This window comes from Leptinotarsa decemlineata, unplaced genomic scaffold, assembly GCF_025532065.1.
Source record: "Leptinotarsa decemlineata unplaced genomic scaffold, Ldec_3_MD MMD2_tig00003294_RagTag_RagTag, whole genome shotgun sequence".
Taxonomy (NCBI): Eukaryota; Metazoa; Arthropoda; class Insecta; order Coleoptera; family Chrysomelidae; genus Leptinotarsa; species Leptinotarsa decemlineata.
The window spans coordinates 258,843-269,703 of record NW_027412585.1 but is presented as its reverse complement, the minus strand read 5'-3'; positions in this window follow the sequence as shown (position 1 = coordinate 269,703).

Genomic DNA, 10,861 nt, shown 5'->3' with positions numbered 1-10,861 from the left:
TTAGTTACTGCGTCTTTCCTGATTCTCTAACAGCAAAATTTTTCCATATTTGATCCTTTGATCCTACATAAATGTAGTAAACCAAAGATTCAACCAAATTAATCAAAGCATAATTTCATATCAGTTTTTGTTTGACGTGATATTTGAATTGAAATAATGAAATAACTGGTAGATATATATGATCAGGGCTATTCAAATTCATTTCTGTACATGGGGATCTCGTAAACGATAAGAGATAGAGTGTTGGTTGAACTGTGGCAAAGTTGAGTATTTTAGAGACGTATTCAATGATGTGAACAAATCGAATATAGATCTTTTGTTTCTGGAGATATACAGGAAAAACCAAAAAATCCCTAAATTATTTTTTTCCTATATCTTCTTTATTCGCAGACATATTGAACATCTGTCCACATTTTGCTATTGGCACTTGATGTGGACTACCCGAATATGTCCATGAATCTTTTATATAGGATGTCATCTGACTTGGGCCACACCCATCTTTGAATTTTCAAATATGGAGCTGTATTTTTTGTTGTAGTTTTTGGATCGTTGACGTTCACTTCATACTGAGAAATTAAATATTATTTTATATTTTGGAATGTTTCGGTAATATTTGGTTATAATTGGGTAAATTATTCCCTTTTGAATTACGGCCCTGGAAATTGGTTGACTGAGTTAAATAAAAACACAATAGGAACTTCCCCGTCTCCCAATGTACTGCAGAGTTTCTAGAGAACTTTTTTTTATTCATTTTTAGGTACCTATTCATATTTTTTCATATTTCCATTGCTCTGAGCATTTTTTACAATGAACTTCGAATAAGAAAACTTTTTATGATTATCTGAAACATATCTACATCAAAAATATATTATATGTGTTTTAATAAACAGAAAAAGAAATGATATTAATGATAATATCCCAAACGAACACTATAATAATGAAAATTGAAATGAAGTAATTTATATACACACAAAAATTATTAGCGCAATAAATGTTCGAATTGGAGCCCTTCCATTTCAAGACAAATAATGGGCCTATAAGATGGCCTGCAAAATCACCACAAAAATGTCTCGAAATGAAAGGACTCCAATTCGAACACGTGTCTATGGTTTGCCACTTTCTTGAGTACTATGTCTTATTTTTAACTTATACATATATACATATATACATATATATATATATATATATATATATATATATATATATATATATATATATATATATATATATATATATATATATGAAAGTTATTGAGTGTCTTCATATAGAAACAGAAGTTAATATCGGACATAGCACTCATGAAAGTGGCAAACCATAGACACGTGTTTCGGGCTTTTGGCCCATCATCAGTATGGTGCAGCCAAGTGTAAGGATGGGCGCAGGTAGCTATAGCTGCCTCCGTGGTGATTTTGATAGTTTTCTTGTGAACACGAGATCTATCAACTGAAACCACAAATGTGCGGTTGGCTCCTGTTGGTGGCTCCGTGCATTTGTATTTCTATCTTTTGGTAACCAAGTGTTGCCCATCCTTACACTTGGCTGCACCATACTGATGATGGCCCAAAAGCCCGAAACACGTGTCTATGGTTTGCCACTTTCATGAGTGCTATGTCCGATATTAACTTCTGTTTATATATATATATATATATATATATATATATATATATATATATATATATATATATATATATATATATATATATGCTGCTGCTACCGCAGTTGTCGGTTGATTGGTCAAACCACCAACAATGACATAAAAACTTGGCAAGTTGACTTGGGTTGTTCCACTCGCTTGCATTTACGTAGTTATTTTTATACAGTATTTTTCTTGGTTATTCACATTTTGTCTTCAATCGAGGACCGTATGCCCGGTACTGACGATGCCCAATAGACTGAAACAGCTGTCTACCGGTGGCTCTTAAATTGAAATCAATATGGCGCTCGCATATGTATTATATGCGAGCGCTTTCGACAGCTGGTCGTCCAATCATTTTCAAGGCTCTACTCAAACTAAGCAGAGCCTTGTTACATGTTCCGACTTCTACTGTACAGAGTTGAAATCTATCGAAGGAATGGGATGATGAAATGAAAATTAATGGAATGTTATAATCATTGATTTAGTTGAATGCGATAATATACTGACAATAAGAATGAAATGAAAAATCAAATGGAATCCTCAAGAAAATATAGAAATGAATTTTCAAAACGAAGTAATTCACGACGTTCCGATTGTTATTATCAGCGAATAGCGATTATAAATACTGAAATCGAAACGTAGTGGAGTACTCTTTTTTATTCAATGCTTTTTCGTCCTTTCAATTATTTTATTCATTCATTCATAAATTACATTCCACTCATGACATTCCACTATCAATTGCAATTGAGGAATTAGTGAAATTGTACCTCTTTGATTTACTGTACAGATTTACTATATAAGTTATATATCAAGAAAACACAGGCGACCAAAAAAGTTGTATTTTTAGTTGATTGATCTGAGAAAATAGAAAATTACATTCAAGTCAGTGGAGTACTTTTTTCCAATGCGGTGCCCTATAAGACTTCACGTTTGGAATCTGAGTAGAGAAAATGTTTTTATATATCCCAGTGTTCATACGAAAGTATTTGTTTCACAAGTAAGTATTGAATGTTTATGTGAAAGTGATTGTTTCGTGGGGCTTTTCTTTTCTTTTCTTCCAGTTTGTGTCTGAAAGTTACTTCTTTGCATGATCTTCACATAGTTGATTTTTTGAAATTGAATACTTCTTTCGTTTCTTCGAAAGTTTTCCACATTTTTTGTATGAAGATGGTGAAGTTGAAAGCCAAAACTAATATTACTGATAGTTCTGAAAGCTTCACTCTTGTTTAAATTATTCATATTAGAAATCAACCTGCCAGCTTAATGCTATCTCATAGAGATGTCATGCATATTTTCAGAAATTTATTCAGTATGCTTTGAAATATACTTTCCTAATATGATCATTGAATATATCACAGACACATACTTTTGAATAATTTGCAATTCAAATTTCTTCAACTCCCTATATAATATCAAATCCATTTCTGTTAATCTTCATTAGGACTGAAATGCCAAAAGTTTTAAAGTAAACTACCTGTTCGGACATTTGAAGTGAAATACTAAATTCTCTCTCTTAAGCTAATTAAACCTCTTCAACAAATTTATTATATTTTTTCAGTCTCAATTGTTCCTATGGGTAATATTGATACCTGAAGTTATGGCAGAGATACCTTTTATAAAAGGGTGAAAAGCCCTTTTATGCAAGAGCTTTTCATCTTTTATGAAAGTCTTTTTGTATAAACGCTTTTATTATGTGACTTTCTACCATAAATATAGGTTTCAATATAAAAAGTGAAATTAACTTAATATTTGTCAGATTTAGTTCAGTACGTTGGTTTTCGACATAATATAAAAAAAACTAACATGATTTGTTTTTCTTTAGACGAACATGAATTCGTATTTGAATCTTGGAAATCTTTCGAAAATGTTAATGTTCAGGTAAAAGAAATTGATGTTTGTTTGAAGGTGGTTGACAATATTTCGTTGTGCATTTCATTGGTTGGCACTTCCATTGTCAAATATGATATAAATTCATTTGAAATCCCTGAAAGAATTTATAAAAATTTTAAAGATTACCTAAAAAAGGAACCATTATACTAACCAAAAAATAAAGAAAATGAAATGAAATACGAGCGACAATTAAAAATTGAACTATCAACAAGAAATGAAAGTTAGAAATTGAAATATTTCAAGCCAAGTTACTTCACGACGTTTCGATTGTTAGTATCCACAATCGTCTTCGGGTGATGACTGGACTTATTCTTCCGAGATCTCAGGTAATATTTTTACCTTTTATAGATTCATTCAGGGATTTCAAATCATTTTATATAATAATAATAATAATAATAAATTGTCTTTATTTATACTGCAGGAGTTTAGCTTACGCTAATCTTCCACTCAACCAGTACCAGATCGTCAGATCTAGGAGGAAGTCCACTCATTACCTGAAGACGAATTTGGATACCAACAATCGAAACGTCGTGAAGTATTTCGGCTTAGAATCTTTCAATTTCTAATTTTCACTTCTTGTTAATGATTTTTTAATTTTCATTTCTTCTCAATAGTTCAATTTTCAATTGTTGCTTGTATTTTATATGATGGAATCGGCCGATACTTGATGAAAATCCACAACTAACGTATTCTAAAAACACTTTATTGTGTGATTTTCACTAGACAGTTTTACAAAAACGCAACACGTGTTTCACCATACAATGGCTTCCTCTTAATAACGTTGACACGCCCGAGGAAGCCATTGTATGGCGAAACACGTGTTGCGTTTTTGTAAAACTGTCTACTGAAAATTACACAATAAAGTAGTTTTTGCCAAATATAATTGTTTTTATGACCTAGTCTTTTTGATTTTCATAGATTCTTCCAAGGATTTCAAATGAATTGATATCATATTAGTCCGAAAGTCCGAACTAATGAGAAGAAATTGATATATTCGGAACACAAATAAATTTTTCAATACTGTGAAAACGTTTGATTCAAAATAATTCTTTCTGCAATATCCTGAATAGACTTATACAATATATTACAGCTTATTATTGGTAATATTATGAATAGACCGAACCGTTACTTGATGAAAAGTAATGGCACTATCCATGATGATAGTCAAACAATCATCACAAACATTTTAATGAAATGTATCAAAATTCACCGAAGAATCTACAGTGTTAACAAAAAAACGCGTCTAGAAATGGATATGTTTATGAAAATTGTTCAGTTAATTTCATAGATAGTATTGGTAATGAACTCTATATTCTGGTGCCATATAGTCAGAATTATGAACTTTTTTCCAAATAGTTTTCCCGTTTTTTGACGAGTATTGACATTTTATATGAATTTTTGTCTTTTTTATGCAAATACACTAATCATATACAGAGTGAAGCACCCCATACGACACGGTTCCTGTGAACGGAACCAATAATTTTTGGGGATTCCTCCATTTCATTATATGTATATTGATTGAGGCTGCGAAAAGAAATTCCCAACCAGCAAAGTTGTTTTATAATTTCATAGTGCTGCTTTAATGATAATTTCCCAACTATTTTATAGTATGGTATATTTACTACAATTACAAAACACTAATATAACTGTTATAAAATAAAATTGCTTTCGCGAATATATATTTGCTGTTGCCAAGAATAAAATGCAGTATTTAAGAACAACCAGCTGATACTGACGTTAGATGTCGTGTAATGAAAGTATATTAATTCATCAGTTTTATTTGATTAGCGTGTCAATAACTATCTCTATTAATGATGTCGTGTAATATTGGTCATTGGAAACAAATTAATAAAAGTGGTTCGTTTAGACGAAGACTGAAAATATGTTACGAAAATATGTTTTGCTATGGTAGGGTTAATGTTCAAAAAGAATCAAAAAACAATATTGAGTTGAATCCAACGACAATAGGTGAAAGTACTTCTATTATGGCAAATACCAATTTATTATAATCTGAAAAAGAAACAGAAAAGGACAGATGCTGGATGTATGAATAAAAATAAATAATAACTCAAAGCAGCCATTTTGAACATTCATTGGGGGATATAATACCTGTAGACTCAGTTCGAGATGCGTCAAATAATATACGAAGAAATGACTGGGTGTTCCATAAAAAAACTTTTTGGAAGCTTTTTGAGTCGTTCTGTATATTGGGAATACTAAAAAACCACTTTGAACTATCCCACGCCGTAACCTAGCAGTGCTTCAATTATTTCTTGAGAAAAACAGGAAAAGGTTATTATAATGGTTAAAACCCGTCGATAAACTTTTATAATCTGAAAGAAGCTTTTTAGCCAAAACATCTCGATAGATAATTTTTTTCCAAACTATATGTAACAAATCCTTTATTCATACAAGCACTTTTGTAGGAACCTATAGCTTTAAAAGTAGTCCGACTCTGCCGCAATACCATCAGTCCTAGAACTAAGTGTTTCTTAACAGTTTTATAGGGGTAGCATAGTAGGTAAACAACGTTGAAATGGTTGCTACTAATACCAATTTATTTTATAAAACGACGCCATTTTGAATGATAGCAATGCGGAATGCTGAAATTAGATGAGTTGAAAATATGAAATACCGCACATACAGTGATATTTACAGCTGAATAGTACATAGATATTTAAACATTACATCATTTAGAACAAACTGAGTTGAGTTTGCGACTAGAAAATTGATAGTCGACAAAGTGGATTTTTGTTTAATTGATAATTTTTTGCAAAAACATTAATGAATGAGTGGCGCTCTCAAATTTTGCTAATAATAGGCTATATATTTGTCAATAAAATTTCATTCCCAGTAAAAATATCAATCTTTGATGCACGAACAATGTCTTTAACGGTTTTAAAAATACAAAAGTGATACTATTAAAATGGCTTCAACCTTTCTATTTGATAGTTTTCAGTTGGTGACATATCTATTATATTTTCCTAGTGTCCAATACAAAATTACTCCTTGCGTCTTAAAGAGAACATTTTCAAGACTTTTTTATTTTATTGTTATCGTTTTCGGCTGTATTATATTTTATAACGCTTACTCGGAACTACTAAAAACTCTTATGAAATTATCTTCTGGTTATTTTATAACTATCGCATTAATATATTGCAAAACTGCAGTAAGAGAAGTCTTCACAAAACTACTTTTTAACAGTGTTAGAAAAAGTTTATAGTAACTGCCAAAATGTTTATAAAACTGTTTTATAGTGTTTGTAAAAAGTCTCACAAAATACTGATAAAGACTATAATGTTTTATAAAACGGTCCCAATTTCCTATTCATAGCTGTTTTATAAACACATTGAAAAAATTTCTGAGAGGAATACAGTTTTATATTTTGTTTCTCCGAAACGTTTTCGCAACTATTATAAAATACGAAATTGCTAGTTGGGTTATTTTGGAGTCTATAAGGTGGCTCAAAAAAGTGTGGCTCAAAAAAGTTGTGGTTTTTCAAATGGAACAACTTGTTACACTTTTGAATAGGTCAGTAAAAAATAATATTCTATATAAGGTACTATGTACTCAACTATAACCGTTCGCGCGTTATTAATTTTTTTATTAAAATACTAGGTAAAATTGGAAAGTAAATAACATTGGAATATATAGAAATCATCGCTTCAAATTCTGACCAAGCATACAGGAGGTTTTTGGCTATTGATTTCGATAAAACCCGTTCCTCAATTCCTCAGAATGTTCAAAAATCATTGTCACTTTTTTATAATTTCTGACAAGTATAACTTTGCTATTTCAAATAGATTACCATGTATTTTTTTGGTCTGAACAGTATAAAATTCAAATATCTTTCATTTCATTTCAGAGTTCATCATATCTAGCCTAAATAGTTTTTCAGATATTCAGTAGTTCTTATTTCAATGCTTTCTTTGAATCAAGATAGTTTTGGAACGACATTCATTCAATTTGTTGAAAAAATTTCCAATGACATTTATTTATGTTTCATGTTATTCAACACATTACGTAAATTATTACCGTTGAAAATGAAAACTTATCCCATTCAAAAGCGGATATACAGTGTCACCACTAAAGTGCGCACCATATGGGAAACTTTTTTTTCGAAAAGTTTCAATGAAGTTTAACTTCGGCACTTGTTTGTGCTTTAAATTTAACTTAAAATGATGCGACCCACTGACGTTCAGTGTTTGTCAAATTCAACTTTTTTTTAAAAAAAATTGAAAAAGTGCATTTATAGATCGAATTTAACAAAAAGTTACTTGAAAAAGTTGTGTCTACGGCAATTTTATATTCATATGCCAAATTTTATGCAACCAGGATAAAATTAACGTTCAGCTCATTTTTGACAGATATCCCCTTTATTTTAAAAAACAAGTTTGGTTAATTGTCATCAATTCATGTATACATAACAAACTCATCATGGAGTTTAACTTTTCTGATACATTTCTACTTATACGGACATTTTAGAGAGAAATTAAAAATTTGCTATAAAAATTTTAACATGACTGTTGCAAAGTTTCAATCACTTGGCTATTTTCTTAAACAAACCTTTGATTTCGAAAAAGCAGAGACAGCTAAAAAAAATTCAAATAATTTTGATAGAACTATTATTATTATTATAAATTTTAAACAACAATAATATTATAGAAAATACAAATGGGTACAAAAAATTACTTATTGATCTAAATGACGTTGTCAAACACTTATAGCAAGCAAAACGTTAACTTTATCCTGGTAGCATAAAATTTGGTATATGGATATGAAATTGCCGTAGACACAACTTTTTCAAGTAACTTTTTGTTAAATTCGATCTAGAAATGTACTTTTTCAATTTTTTTCAAAAAAACACTGAGCGTCAGTGGGTCGCAGTTGGCCGCATCATTTCAAGTTAAATTTAAAACACAAACAAGTGCCGAAGTTAAACTTTATTGAAACTTTTCGAAAAAAAAGTTTCCCATATGGTGCGCACTTTAATGCTGACACTGAATACGATTTTAGCGAATAGCGACAAGTAAGTGTTTAGATTATTGTAATGCACTGTTTGGAACCTTTGCTGTAGTAATGAATATTACTGGAGTTTCAACCCATCAGTAAACCGTTATTTTAACATCTCGACTCGTGTTTCCATCACCAGTTTGTTCTTCCTCTTGAAGATGATCACTTGGTGATCGAAACACGCGTCGAGGTGTTGTAATAACGGTTTGGTGTTGGGAAAAAACTCCAGTGATATTCGAGTGTTCAGAGATTTGTCTTTTGGCGTCGAGGGTATATGCCCAAAAATTTCCATACCGGAATCATCCAAACAAGTTGGTTTTCAAATGAACTCCGTAGGACTAGAAGTGTAGCTTATGAAAAGGCAAATAGACCAAAACCAATCATTGGAAATGAGGAAAATAAATTCCTCATTATGGGATCAATCATAGAAAACCCTTATATGAGTCAACGCAAGATCGAGGAACATACAGGGATAAGCATTTGTAGGGTAATAATAAAATACAAATTTCACCCGTACCGTATTCAGATATACCAGAAATTATATATTTCTATCGACGAATCGAGTTTTGTCTATGGATTCGAGACAAGTTTAGTGAGGATGAGGATTTTTTGGATTCCATTTTATTTTCTGATAAATCTACTTTTCATTACTATGGCTTAGTGAACAGACGCAACTTTTATTATTATAGTGATGTGAATCCTTATTTTTTCCACACTCTAGATTCCCAGAATAGATGATCTGTTTACGTGTGGGGAGAAGTTATAGGTACACAGGTTATAGGACCATAATTTTCTGATGAAAACTTGAACGATCAAAATTTTTACAATTTTTATGAGATGATCTGTCTGAGCTTCTGCAGAATGTGCCGCTGAATATAAGATAATGGATGTGGTTACAATGGATGGAGCTCCAGCACACTCTCAGACAGTTTTTGAATATGTACCACGATATTAGCCGGCGAGATCACCAGATTTGACTGGCCTCGATGTTTTCCTGTAGGGATAGTTGAAAAATACGGTTTATGACACTGCTCCAACCACAGTGAAAAATATGAAGGAGACAATAAGGGCTTCGAAGAGTGACGCCTCAAATGTTTTCAATTGTTAGGCAGTCTTTCATAGAGTGAGTGTATCTTTGTATTAAATACATTTGTGTTTTATATTTTATTGTTGTACCATTTGAATAATAAAAAAATATAGCCTGTTCAATGAACCACAGTCAGAATATGAATGTAAATGATAACTTCATTTTAGTGATTCATTTTTGATTCGAAGAATGGATTGAAATGTGAACTACTATTCGAAAAAGACAATATCTGAAATACAATTTAGGTTAAGTGTGGGGAACCTCAAAATGAATTTTATATTATTCAGTTAAAAAATACAGGGTAATATCCTTTGTTGGAAATCATAAAACAGTGATATATATATATATATATATATATATATATATATATATATATATATATATATATATATATATATATATATATAATCCCTTCAATTCAGTGACAATGATTTTTGAACAGTTTTTATAATATTGCTAAACAGGTTTTATTGAAATCAATAGCTCAAAACCTCTTTCATGCTTGGTCAGAATTCGAAGGGATAATTTCTATTATTTCGATGTTATTTAGTTTACAATTGTACCTAACATTTTCTTTAAAAATAACTCGATAACGGTTTCAGCTAGATACCTAATATGAAATCATTTAATTTTTTCCCGACCTATTCAAAAGTGCAACGAAATACAGGGTGTTCCGTGTTCCATTCAAAAAAACACAACTTTGATTTTTGAGACTGTAGACTTCAAAATAATTTTCTTCTACAGCCCTAATCAATATACATAAAATGAAATGGAAAAATTTACTGAAAACCTGATGATTCAGTTTACAGGGACCGTGTCGTTTGGGCTACCCCACCCTGTATAAGGAGACAAGGCAGAGTTAATATAACTGTTTTCACAAGAATTGCCTGGTAGGTAACCCTGAAGGTGTACTAAAACCCTCTTTCGAGCAGGAAAACATCAGCTGGGCGTGGAGAAAATCCCCAGAAACATACATCATATCTGAAACTCGTTTCATAGTACAACATTAGTAGTTGATCCGGGTTCAATACTTGCATCAGAGTCCATTTTATGTTTATGTCAAAACTAATATCTTCATAATTTCCCTGACTATTGTGGAACCGCATCGTACTGGTTTTGCTTACGTTCAAATTAATGTTATTTGCTGAAAACTATCTATTGGTCTCTTGCAAAATATGAACCATCCAAGACAGTAATCTGCGTACATAGTTGTGGTCGATTTGCCCAGGTCATTG